Source organism: Dama dama, chromosome 29 (genome assembly GCF_033118175.1).
Source record: "Dama dama isolate Ldn47 chromosome 29, ASM3311817v1, whole genome shotgun sequence".
In the NCBI taxonomy this organism is placed as follows: domain Eukaryota; kingdom Metazoa; phylum Chordata; class Mammalia; order Artiodactyla; family Cervidae; genus Dama; species Dama dama.
The window spans coordinates 31,750,898-31,763,900 of record NC_083709.1 but is presented as its reverse complement, the minus strand read 5'-3'; the positions used below and the strand labels follow the sequence as shown (position 1 = coordinate 31,763,900).

Sequence of the window (13,003 nt, the reverse complement as noted above, 5' to 3'; positions counted from 1 at the left end):
GCAGGACTTTTAATACATTTAGCAACAGTGGGTCAAAGTTTTCCTTTCAGGACATATGTCAGTAACGTGCACACTGGAAGAATACAATTTCTCAAAGAAACAAAGATCTTTGTGGAAATTCATGTATTTAATGTAGGCAATCTACATTAATGTAGAATCTATATGATTCTCAGGACATTGATGGATCAATCAGCTTTCTCTTCTTTCTGGTTGGGACATGTAGCATTCAGGAGCTATATGTAAAGTCAGAGGGACTTCTAAAATAATTTTATTTATTTATTCATTATTCACTGTGCTGGGTCTTCATTGCTGCACGGCCTTTTCTCTAGTTGTGGCTAAGGTGGGTCCTCTCTAGTTGGGGTGCACAGGCTCCTCACTCTGGTAGCTTCTCTCGTTGGGGAGCACAGATTCTAGTGCACTTGGCTTTGGTAGTGGTGGTCCCAGGGTCTAGAGCACAGGCTCAATAGTTGTGGCACCCGGGCTCAGCTGTTTTGCAGCACGTGGCATCCTCTAGGACCACATGTGGTCACATTGGCGGGTGGACTCCTTACCACTGAGCCCCCATGGAAGCCCCTCAAAGAACATTTAAAGTACATTGAGAGGTTTGGAAACCTTCTTGAGGATTAGGGTGCTAAACAAGTAAAAAACATGCTGATATTACTGCTAAAAATATCATTTCATTGACAAATCATTTTCTAAATAAGCTTTTCATCTCTATTCTATAGTATTACATAATGATGTTTGATAGGTTGACCAAGAAATTTAAAAATAAAGATAACTCTACAAGACTTTGAGGCTTATTTCACAATTCAAGCCAGTCTCTCCCTGCTAAGGAGAACATTGTTTGCTGCTTCTATCTAGGAAGCACACGTGCTCCTCCATCTTGGTCTCACACAGGCTTCCTCATCACCCACATCTTGAACAGAATTAGGAAAACAGTAGATGTTCTTCACTGGACTCCATCAGGAGACAACAGGATGACCGTCTGGACTGGAGGTGAGAAATGCAGGTGATTTCCTTTAGAATAAGAACAGCAGGTTACCTGAGGAGGTTTCCTGGAAGGGGACCGTCAACCACTAAAAAACAACAACCCAAAAACATGATTCCTGAGAGTGTATTTTATTGGGAGTACTTGCTGAGGACTGCAGGCTGGAGGTCAGCCTCTCCTCAGCTCTGAGAAACTGCCCCACGGACGTAGAGGAGGTCAGTATGCATGTGACTATGGTGAAGGAATGAGGTGCCGATCAACTCACATCTTGGGAGAAAGCGGCTGAGAATCAGGAGGAACAGATGTCTCTCTGAAAGATTTTAGAGCATTTCTATCCATGACAAGTTGTAACAATTGGGTTCATAAATTTCCTCTGGAAATTATCTAACTCTCTGCTGACCTGCTGTTTCAGTTTTCCCAGAGCAGAGAGTGCCTCGTTCCTGATCTCCATTCTGAACTCCTGTCAGGGCGTGTTGGAGGTCAGGGACTGCAGTGGGTAGTGACTTCATTCTGCAGAACCTGATGCTGAAAGATGTTTTCATTGTCATTCTGAAGGAGAAACATCAGAGCTCATGTGGCGAGGAACTGTTAGCTGGTTTTTCTTTGTTCTTAAACTCACAAGAAAGGTCAAGAGGTTTAAATACATAGAAAGTAGGGCTCACCTCTCATAGGGTTAATAAAACTATTTTACTATATTTCATTGAAGAAAACACTCATAAAAGCTGAGACTTCTGCGAGGTTTGTGTGATCGGACATCCCCAAACAGGGATTAAAATCAGGTCACAGCAGTGAAAGTGCTGGATCCTAACCACTAGACAATGAGCAAACTCCTGCTTTTCTTTTAGGTGGCAGAACAATCTATTCCCTTCCAACTACTTAATAGTGATTTTGTCTATTTATGATTATATCTTACTTTTGTGGACTTCAGATCACACATTGTGGCCTACAAAACAATAGATAGTGACTCTTTGCATTTGAAATGGATTAAGGGATTTTTGTCAACTCTTTCTCCTCCTGTCACTTATTTCATTGCTTCCTTAATGTCATGTTCATTTGCACCCTTCCTTTTTTTTTTTAATGGGATCTTTCAGACAAATCAAAACCCCCAAGGTTTGCTCCTGAATCTTTGCTATGGTTGGAATAGTTCATTTGTCTAGATTTATATTTTTCTCCAGGAGTGTGACCCTAAGAGTTAATGAGAAGATTCAGTTAAAATTCTAAAGAACTTGGAAAGTGACTAGTCCATTAGTAGCAGGAAATAAAATTCAGGTATTATTTTTAATATCATAATTACTATTATCCAGATTAAGATCAAGATGTTTTGGAATCATTTAATTCCATTTCATTCCAGTTTTTTTCAAAGCAGCTTCTCATTGCCTGAGTGGATTTATTACCTAGACAGATGCTCAGCAAAGCTGGCTCCAAGACACTGACAGAGAGGGTTAGTATTCCAGCAATTGGCATTCCAGTTGTCCATCTCTTGTTAGGTGATGGGTTGGACTTGTTCCTTCTCTCCTGAAATGAATCCTACGTGCATTAATTGAAAGAAAAATGAGGTAGCTGTTCTTGCAAAGCAAAGGACAGTCACTTGACCGGGACTTAACCTTCGTTGAGCTTCTGTCAGAAGCAGCAATGTCCCAGCCTTTCTGCTGTTCACACTGGCCTCATGCTTCCCCTCTGCCACAGCCTCATCGCCAGCTGTGCTGAACTGAACTTTGTTAATTCAGAATACATCATTCTGCCATGGAAAACCACTTCCCTTCTTTCATGTTCAGACATTCAGACTTAGATTAGTTTTCTTTTTTGCCCACAAAAAAACTGTGGAATTTTACTTTCTAGGAACATGGCAAAGGGAAACAACAACAACAAAAAAAACCCTAAAGTATTAAATATGATAGAGATACAGCCCCTCTGTCTTCTTTACTTCACTTTATTGTTCTTACCTCAACATGAATTAGATCTGGAGCAGGAGCAGCAAGACAAATCCTGGCCAACACGTCACTAAATGAATGGAGAAACTAAGTGAAAAATTATAGTCAAGTGAAGGAAAGAAGGTGATTTTTCCCTGAAGGAGTAGCCTGGTTCTCACCGTCCTTTGTTCTCAGAGGGAGAAAGAGACAGAGGACCAAGAAGTGCAGTGGAATCAACTGCCTGAATGAATGACTGAAACTCACTAGAGTCTGTGACATAAGCTTCCAGTGAGAGCCAACAGCATCACTAAATCTCCTTCCTCCAGCTCAGAAACTCTGAGGAGAAAAGTGTTGAACAGTTTAAGTAAAAGTGTTGAATAATAAAATCTTTCTAATTTGATTAACAAATATCCAATTGGATGGATCCATTTGAAGTTATTGAGAAATAGGTAAAATTAATACTTTAAATTGATGACATTTTCTTTTAACATATTGTGAATACATAAATGAAAATCAAAGAAGGAAGTAAAACTATATAGAAACAAATAGAAAATGAAAATTACCATGTTCCCTATTTAATGGCCTTGCTTAGAAAGCATGACATCAGAGAACCTACCTCAAGATTCCACCAGACGCTGTCTCCGCCAGCCCAGCAGCAGCTTCATCTTTCCCAAGGCATTCGTGCTCTCTCCACTGATGGCCCTGGTGCTGGTCAGCTACGGCCCAGAGGATCCCTGGGCTGTGACCTGTCTCAGAACCACGTCTGGCTGGCAGAAAGACCCTGAGGCTCCTGGGCCAAATGAGGAGGCTCTCCCCTCGCTTCTGTCTGCAGGACAGAAAAGACTTCGCTTCCCCCAAGAGATGGTGGAGGGTGGCCAGCTGCAGGAGGCCCAGGCCATCTCTGTGCTCCACGAGATGCTCCAGCAGAGCTTCAACCTCTTCCACACAGAGCGCTCCTCTGCTGCCTGGGACACCACCCTCCTGGAGCAGCTCCGCACTGGACTCCTTCAGCAGCTGGACGACCTGGATGCCTGCCTGGGGCAGGTGATGGGAGAGGAAGACTCTGCCCTGGGAAGGACGGGCCCCACGCTGGCCGTGAGGAGGTACTTCCAGGGCATCCATGTCTACCTGCAAGAGAAGGGATACAGCGACTGCGCCTGGGAAATCGTCAGACTGGAAATCATGAGAGCCTTGTCTTCATCAACCAACTTGCAAGAAAGGTTAAGAATGGCCTCCTCAGACAGCCATTTTGCTTTTTTGTATTTCTTTCGCTTGGGTATGTTCTTGATTCCTGTCTCCTGTACAATGTCACGAACATCCGTCCGTAGTTCATCAGGCTCTCTATCAGATCTAGTCCCTTAAATCTATTTCTCACTTCCACTGTATGGTCATAAGGGATTTGATTTAGGTCATACGTGATTGGTCTAGTGGCTTTCCCCACTTTGTTCAATTTAAGTCTGTATTTGGCAATAAGGAGTTCATGATCTGAGCCACAGTCAGCTCCCAGTCTTGTTTTTGTTGACTGCTTAAAAGCTTCTCCATCTTTGGCTGCATAGAATATAATCAATCTGATTTTGGTGTTGACCATCTGGTGATGTCCATATGTAGAGACTTCTCTTGTGTTGTTGGAAGAGGGTGTTTGCGATGGCCAGTGCGTTCTTTTGGCAGAACTCTATCAGCCTTTGCCCTGCTTCATTCTGTACTCCAAGGCCAAATTTGCCTGTTACTCCAGGTGTTTCTTGACTTCCTACTTTTGCATTCCAGTCCTCTATAATGAAAAGAACATCTTTTTTGGGTGTTAGTTCTAGATGAACTTGTAGGTCTTCATAGAACCATTCAACTTCAGCTTCTTCAGCATTACTTGTCGGGGTATATAGACTTGGATTACCATGATATTGAATGCTTTGCCTTGGAAAACATTGCCTTTTTCATTATGAAGACATAAATACTTATTTTGTCTACATAAACGTATCATGGAATAGCATTTGTCCATTTATACTACAGAAGAGTCCTAACACTTTTCAGGAAATGATTGTCAAAAGGTGGAATTCCCTGGCAGTCCAGTGGTTAGGACTCCATGCTTCCAGTGTAAGAAGCTCAGGTACCAGGATTATCTGTCCAGGGAACTAAGATTCTGCAAGCTGTGGAGTGCAGCCACCCCTCAACCAACCCCCCTGCAAAAAACAAACAAACAAACAAACAGGTAGAAAGGAGTCTCTGAAACTGTGGTAAATGATTAGTCCTGAAGTCACAAGTATAGCTAGTTTATACCCAGTCAGCAAAGAACGGTTGGTGTCAGTATGTGGGAGAGGACTCACTTCCTCCAGGGAAGTTGCCAACATGAGGTGCCGAGTGGCTGATCCTGACCCCTGTTACTCTTCCTCCCACCTCCTCCTCAGCCCTGCTTTACTGAACAATCCACTCCCTTACGCAATATCTTCACTGCCTCCAACACAGGACCTGTGTTCTGTGATGGTCTAGCTTCAAATGTTCTCTCAGTGGAAATCACTGGAAGACAGCACAAGTGAAGGGAGAGTTCTCCAAGTTTCAAAACCTTTGAATTGCAGCTCTGCTATTTCACAGCAGGGTGACCCTGAAAAATATCACAAACACTAAGGAGAAGGACATGGCAACCCACTCCAGTATTCTTTCTTGAAAATCCCATGAACAGAGGAGCCTCGTGAGCTACAGTCCGTGGGTCACAAATCAGACAGGACTGAACCAACTTAGCATGTGCCCAGGCATGCATGCTGTCTTGATCTTCTTCTCTAATACGGGGAAAATTACAGCAGTTTTTCATAGGACTACTGTTTGGATCAATGAGTCCATATTACAAGAGGCATAAAATATGCCTGGCAGAAATAATCAGGACAGTGAGAGTCCAGAGTAGCTGCCCACAGGGAGGAGACAGGACAGCTGGCCTGAGGCAGTGACAGAAAGGCAACACTAGAAAGATGCTAGGTCTTCGGTAAAAATATTTAACTTGGGTGCTAGTTTCACAGTATATTCAGTGTGTGAACTCTCCTGTGCTCAGTGCTGAAGACAGTTCCAATTTCTGTGCTTCAGACTTCTAGAAGTATTCTTAGGAAGTCATAGAAATTCTTTGAGAAAGAAGGATTAGTAGAAAATGCTTTGATCTACTATAAAAATGAATAATAGGGAAATCATAGAGATCTGATATAAATGCAGAATATCACACATATTACTCATTAATAATGTTTCTTGCTTCTTTAGTATGAGTACTACTCTACTACTCCTTTAAGAAACTTCTACAATTACCTTCTCTACTCTGTTGGGCTTCAGACTTTCAGCAGCAAAGCAGAGTCAGGACGAAAGGAGCAAGGGCCATGAAGTGTGAGGTTCTGCTCTCCAGGCCTGGGCTGTCCTGGGTTTGATCCTACCTGTTTTCCATAAAAACTTCAGTCCCTAAGTGCTGGCAGTGTCACCCCCGAGAGTCAGTCTTTCTCAGAAATTAGTGCTTTTAGAGGAGAGATTGCTACAAGTATATGCAGCTGTCTTATAATGCAAGTGAGTGTCTTTCTCTGAACAAGTGTCCATGAAGTCAGTTTTATTGGTCAAAATACGTAAACCACGCACATGCATATTGCCAACTGTTCACAATAACAATGGCTACATTAACCTATACTCAAGACCATTTAAGTCCTTATATCTGCTCACACATTGACCAAAATAGGATCTTATCATCCTTTTTAGTTTTTGCCAATCTGACTGGTAACACAGAGCATCTAGCAGCAACCATTAGTTTTCCTGTTCCTAATGGATGGTGGTTGTCATCCGTCATACTCCAGCCTTCTAGTCCACCTCTTGGAATTGGTTCGGGAGAACTCTGAAAGAAAAACAATCTGCAGCCAAAGGAGAAATGTACTGGAAGGAACTGGAGCCCCAGCATCACAGAGTAGAGCTGAGAAGAAGAGCTGTGGAGTTGAGACTTTAGTTTTAAGACCAGTATGCTAGAATAGGTGACAACCTTTCCCCATCATATCCACTGGAAATGCAGGTTTCTTCTATGAATTTCGGATTCATACACAATGTACCCATTGCTCTTCCTTGTCACTTTACCCATGGAAACAAGTTCATTATTCATTTTTGTTCAAACTCCATGATCTCCAGCTAGAAGACACACAGATTTCAAGGTCCTCCACTGGATCCCAGGCTCCACACTCACACTGCCCTCCTGCCATCTGGCTGGTATCCAGTCCGAGTTTCATTTGTGACAAAGACACTTGTGGTTTTGCTGTGTTCAGGGCCCAGAAATGTTTTCTTTTCAAACTCATGAGCTACGTCATGAGCTGCTCTAGTTTTCAGGGCTTTAGAAATCAGTCTTGATGGTGATGCCTTCCGAAGATGCATGCTGGAATCATATACCCAACTGTCTATTTCACAGTTGATACCTACTGAGCACACATGATGCTGAAATCAAAAGCATTTTGATTGCAGCTTTTTAAGCAACTTATCCATATGATTTGACATTTTGAAAAGGTAATGCACCTCTCCAATGAAAAACTGACTACATAAAAAATGACTGTTTAATAGATGATGCTTGGTTAAAAGACATGAGATGGAAAAGCACATTGAGATTGGTTAAGTTGAGATTGGTTATTTAAGATAGTTACTGGGTCATAATTTATCAAATATGGCATTCCATCAGTGAAGAGAGATATATACAAAGTAGCAGTTTTGAAACCATTACTGCTGATTTTGCTTCCATTAAAGCCAGGAACATAAAAGTACTGTTGGGGCATAAGGAAAATATTTCAACTTGATGTGAGTTTAAGACTTACCTATTTTAAAAGATTTTTCAAACAATTAATATTACAAGAGAAATTTACCTTTTATATTACTATTGAATGAAATAATTTTCTCAACCCTGGGAGCTCCTTTAAGTCTCAGTCTTGTCCCCAGTCTTCCTTCCCACTGGAGGATCCCAATATCTAGTAGATTTCTGTCCGGATTGTAGATGCCTTTCCCATTGTCCCTGAATTAGTCCTTTTCCCCAGAAACAGCCCTGAATCTGAAAACATACCACAACATGCTCTGATTTTCAGCCATCTGCTGCTGCTACTGCTAAGTCGCTTCAGTCGTGTCCGACTCTTCGCGATCCCGTGGACTGCAGCCTACCAGGCTCCTCTGTCCATGGGATTTTCCAGGCAAGAGTACTGGATGGGTTGCCATTGGATTTCCAGCCATCAATCGCAGCATAAACAGGCACCGCTGTAAATCGCTCTGGGTAAAATCTCCTCCCAGGAAGGGGAGGGTGGATACAAGGGCAGGTGCAGACATCAAAGGCTCTGACAGAAGCAGCGGCAAAGCTCCCCTGGGCAGTCGGGCCCGACAAAGAACTTTCCTCTCTGCTCGCGCGGCCCCAAGCGCTCCCTGGGCTCCGGCGGCTCCCTCCGAGGGCGACCCCCGAGTTCTCCCCGTGGATCCGCCGCCCGAGTTGGCCGCTCTGTACCTGGAGGCGGGTCCAGCTGGGTTTGCGTCGCCGGTCTGTCAGTTCCTGAGAGATCGGGCGCCCCCTCGCGGCCGTTGGGGCGCAGCGAAAGGAGCTTGGAGGGCGGCTTAGCTCAGGGCAGGACCTGAGCTGTTTCCCTGAGGCCCAGTGCAAGTGCTGACTCTCTGGACCCCTGGATTCCCTGCTGATGGCCATGGGGATGCTCTGCTCCATCCCTCACATTTCACCCGTTAGCATGCGTCGTCTTGTATTCTTCCAGTAGTTTCCCTCATTCATGTAATTTGGTAGCATTAAGTATGCTTTACCTATATCCACAAGTACCGTCAGCTTGGGGTTTTCTACACTGGATTCACCGAAATGTTTGTAATACAAATCTTGCGCAGGGGTCATAACTCTCAAGGACCTTGTCCGTCATGTATCTCAATTTTATGGTGAGGATCACTTAACAATCTATGAGTCATCTTGGACAGTTAACTATGATCATTTCATAATTATTAGAATTATTAATTATGTGAAGCACAGTTAGACTCTCAGTAATAACTACCACTTGATAATTTCATTTTGCTTCTTATAAAAAATAATCAGGATACTTTGTAAATCGCTCAGCTTATCTAGAATTTGGAGGGAGGCGTTAAATGATGGAAATAAGAGATTTGTAACATCAAGGTATGAAACAAAAAGGAACATCTTGTGTTAGAAGTAAAATAGGGAAATAAGTGAGAGTTCAGTACATGCAGTTTGCTCAGGTGTTTATGCTGTGGATAGGGAGTTTGGAATCTGACATATTAGGTTTTGAAACCTGGAGTTGCAAATTCACTCTTAGATTATTTTATTCAAATAAAGTCTTAGCAGGGGGCTCTTGGAAAGGAGAATATTAACTCAGTTTCAACTATGTTGGAAGGACTAAGTGAGTCCCTTACAGAGCCTAAGGAATTTGTCGTTGTTGTCACTGTCATTTTTGATGAACACTGAGAGTCTGTGGAATTTGTCTGGCAAAAGTGTTAGTCGCTCAGTTGAGTATGACTCTTTGTGACCCCATAAACTGTACCTGTCAGGCTCCTGTGCCCAAGGAATTCTCCAAGCAAGAATCCTGGAGTGGGTTACCATTTCCTTCTCCAGGGGATCTTCCCAACTCAGGGATTGAACCTTGGTCTCCTGCATTGCAGGCGGATTCTTTACCATCTGAGCCACCAGGGAAGCCTGGTAGATCCTTGGTAATTAGGTTCACAGTACAACATGAAAACATTTAATTAGTAAACAATTCAGGGTGGACGTGCCATAAAAAGTGAGGGTAGCATCAGGCAATGTGTTCTTTCTCCACAAATAAATACCAAGAAGGAAACATAGCCTAATGAATCCTTACCATAAACACAATACCTTGCTATCTTATTACTATGATACGGACTGAATGTGTGTGTGTTCCCCAAATTCATATATTGAAACCCTACCCCTTAAGATTTCCCTGATGGTCCAGTGGTCAGGATTCCATGCTCCGAAAGCACGGAGCCTGAGTTGGATCTCTGTTCAGGGAAGTAGATCCTGCATGAGGCAGGCAAGTCTTCCCATGGCCCAAGTAAAGATCCTGCATGAAGCAAAGAAGATGCAATATCCAGCATGCTTCAACTAAGACCTGGCCCAGTCAAATAAGCACATAAATATTTTTAACATTCTTCAAAAAGCTGCAGAAACCCAACCCATGAATGTGATCATATCACAAACTGGAATATTAAAGAAATCATTAGGGTTAGCAATCAATAAAATGCAGCTCTTACTTTTAATATCATAATTTTACTGTTAACCAGATTAAGATTAGGATCTTTTGGAATCATTTCATTTTCTATCATTCTAGTTTTTTCAAAGCATCTTCTCATTGCCCAAGTGGATTTATCAACTACACAGATGCTAGGCAAGGCTGGTCTCCTCAACCCTGCCAGAAAGGGTTTGTGTTCTAGAAACTGGGGTTCTGATTGCCCGTCTCTCTTCCATCTCCCCTTATGCTGATCACATGTGGATTAAAGGAAAGGAAAATCAGATAGCTGGTCTTCCAAAGCTGAAGGCAGTCAACTGACTCAGGACTTGGCCTTCATTGAGCTTCTGTAAGAAGCAGCCCTGTCCCAGGCTTTCTGTTGTTCATATTGGCCTCATCCTTCCCCTCTGCCACATCCTACTGCCCAGGCATGCCTCACTGCAGTTTGCTAACTCAGAATACCTCATGACACCAGGGTAAAACCACTTTCATTCTTCACGACGTTGAGACTTACCCTTGTTTTCTTGTTGTCCACAAAACAACTATGCAATCTTATTTTCTAGGAAAATTGCAAACAGAAACAAAAAAATCTAATGCCTTGAAAGTGATAGAGATGCAGCCCCTCTGGCTTTCTTTACTTCCCTTTATTGTTCTTGTCTCATCATGAAATAGAACCAGAGCAGAAGAGGAATACCAACATGGTCCAATAAGTCACTAAGTGTATATAAACAGTTTAAATGAAAAATTATGCTCTGGTAAAGGAAAGAAGGCTGTTTGTCCTAATCTAGTAACCTGGGTCTCACTGCCTTGCAATCTCAGAAGAGACAGAAATAGAGGAACAGAGATGCCCAGTAGAATCAACTGCCCGAATAAATGACTGAAACTCATTAGATTCTGTGACATAAGCTTCCTATGAGGGACAACACCATCACTGAATCTCCTTCCTCCAGCTCAGTAGCTCTGAGCAGAACAAGTGTTGAAGAGTTTAAGTAAAAGGGTTGAATAATAAAACCTATATTGGGCAAAGTAAGTATTATTCACCTATGAAAAAGTAAAATAATTGCAGTTGGAAACTCCTCCACCAACTTGCGCAAACACAGTTTTGCTCTCAGCTTCTGAGCAGTGCTGACAATTTGGACACCTGCCAAATGGGTCAGGAGAAGAAGAGGTCACCACCGAGAACTAGAGTCCTTCACACAACCACTCCAGGGGACCGGGTGGGGTTTCAGGAAGACTATCTTCCCAATAAGTAAACAAGCCCTCCACAGAAAGGAGATTCTTGTCCACAGGATGTGGTGGGCCTGTCCTCAGGGAGGGAGTCCAGCAGGTGAGGAAGGGACTCACTCACTCCAGAGGACAGGCTGTGACTCTGTGTGATCTCTCCCTTGTGAGTGAGGGGCTGCTGGGGAAATACAATTATCTTGGAATTAGAATCTCCTCACCCATGTTCCCTGAGAAGAACTAGGATTCTGGTGGGTGTATTGGCCCAGTCTGTGGAGGACCACAGGTGTCCAATAAGAAAATGGTGGAAAGAAAGGGTGATGTCTCTAATAGACCTGCCCTCGTGGTTCCCTGAAGGGCAGGGATCTGCAGGAATGTGTTCCAGAAGGAAGAGAAATGTGGAAGGGGTTCAAAACTGATAATAATCAGCTTCTTCTCTAAATCAAACACTAAGGAAAACTCATCCTTTGTTTCCAAGAGCTTTACTGCCAGAGTGATCTCGTAAATCCCTTACAAATAAGGAAACAAACAAATAGGGCTGACAGAGCCTGGCTTCCTATGGAAACTAAGAGAGAAAAACGGAGCCTAAGAGCAGCCAACAATGTGTTCATGGATGAGAGGACAGCAACACTTATGAATGAGAGATAAAGGGCAATAACCTGTGTAATTACACATGTCCATCAATACAGACTTAAGACAAAGACCCTTCCAATTTGATTGAATAATATTAATTTGGATGGGCACTTCTGAAGTCACTAGGAAAAGGCAAAATTAACAGTCGAGAAGGAAGAAATTTACTTTGACTGTATTTAGAATACATAACAGAAAACCAAAAAAAGAAGTAAAAGTGTATAAAATGATTAGAAAATGAAAACTACTGTGTTCCCTATTTAATGGTCTTGTTTAGAAAGCATGGCATCAGAGAACCTATCTCAAGGTTCAGCAGACGCCGTCTCCATCAGCCCAGCAGCAGCCTCATCTTCCCCATGGCCCTTGTGCTCTCTCTACTGATGGCCCTGGTGCTGCTCAGCTATGGCCCTGGAGGATCCCTGGGCTGTGACCTGTCTCAGAACCACGTGCTGGCTGGCACTGAGAAGACCCTCACTCTCCTGCACCAAATGAGGAGGCTCTCCCCTCGCTTCTGTCTGCAGGACAGAAAAGACTTTGCTTTTCCCCAGGAGATGGTGGAGGGCGGCCAGCTCCAGGATGCCCAGGCCATCTCTGTGCTTCACAAGATGCTCCAGCAGAGCTTCAACCTCTTCGACACAAAGCGCTCCTCTGCTGCCTGGGACACCACCTTCCTGCAGCAGCTCCGCACTGGACTGCTTGAGCAGCTGGCCGATCTGGACGACTGCCAGTGGCAGGTGATGGGAGAGGAAGACTCTGCCCTGGGAAGGACGGACCCCACACAGGCCGTGACAACATACTTCCAGGGAATCCACGTCTACCTCAAAGAGAAGGAATACAGCGACTGTGCCTGGGAAATCGTCAGAATGGATATAAGGAGAGCCTTCTCTCTCTTCATCAACCAGCTTGCAGGAAAGGTTAAGAATGTAGGATGGAGACTGATCTGACCTTGACATGACTCTCACTGACTAAGATGCCATGTCACCCTTGTGTACTCACCTGGGGTCATTTCAGAAGACTCTGAATTCTGCTTCAGC

At 43.5% G+C, this 13,003-nt stretch overlaps 2 pseudogenes; both read left to right on the top strand.

Annotated features, from left to right (window-relative positions):
* Positions 1-3,495: 3,495 nt before the first annotated feature.
* On the top strand, positions 3,496-8,482 carry LOC133048737 (interferon omega-1-like; annotated as a pseudogene).
* Positions 8,483-12,325: 3,843 nt separating this feature from the next.
* On the top strand, positions 12,326-12,908 carry LOC133048476 (interferon omega-1-like; annotated as a pseudogene).
* Positions 12,909-13,003: the final 95 nt, after the last annotated feature.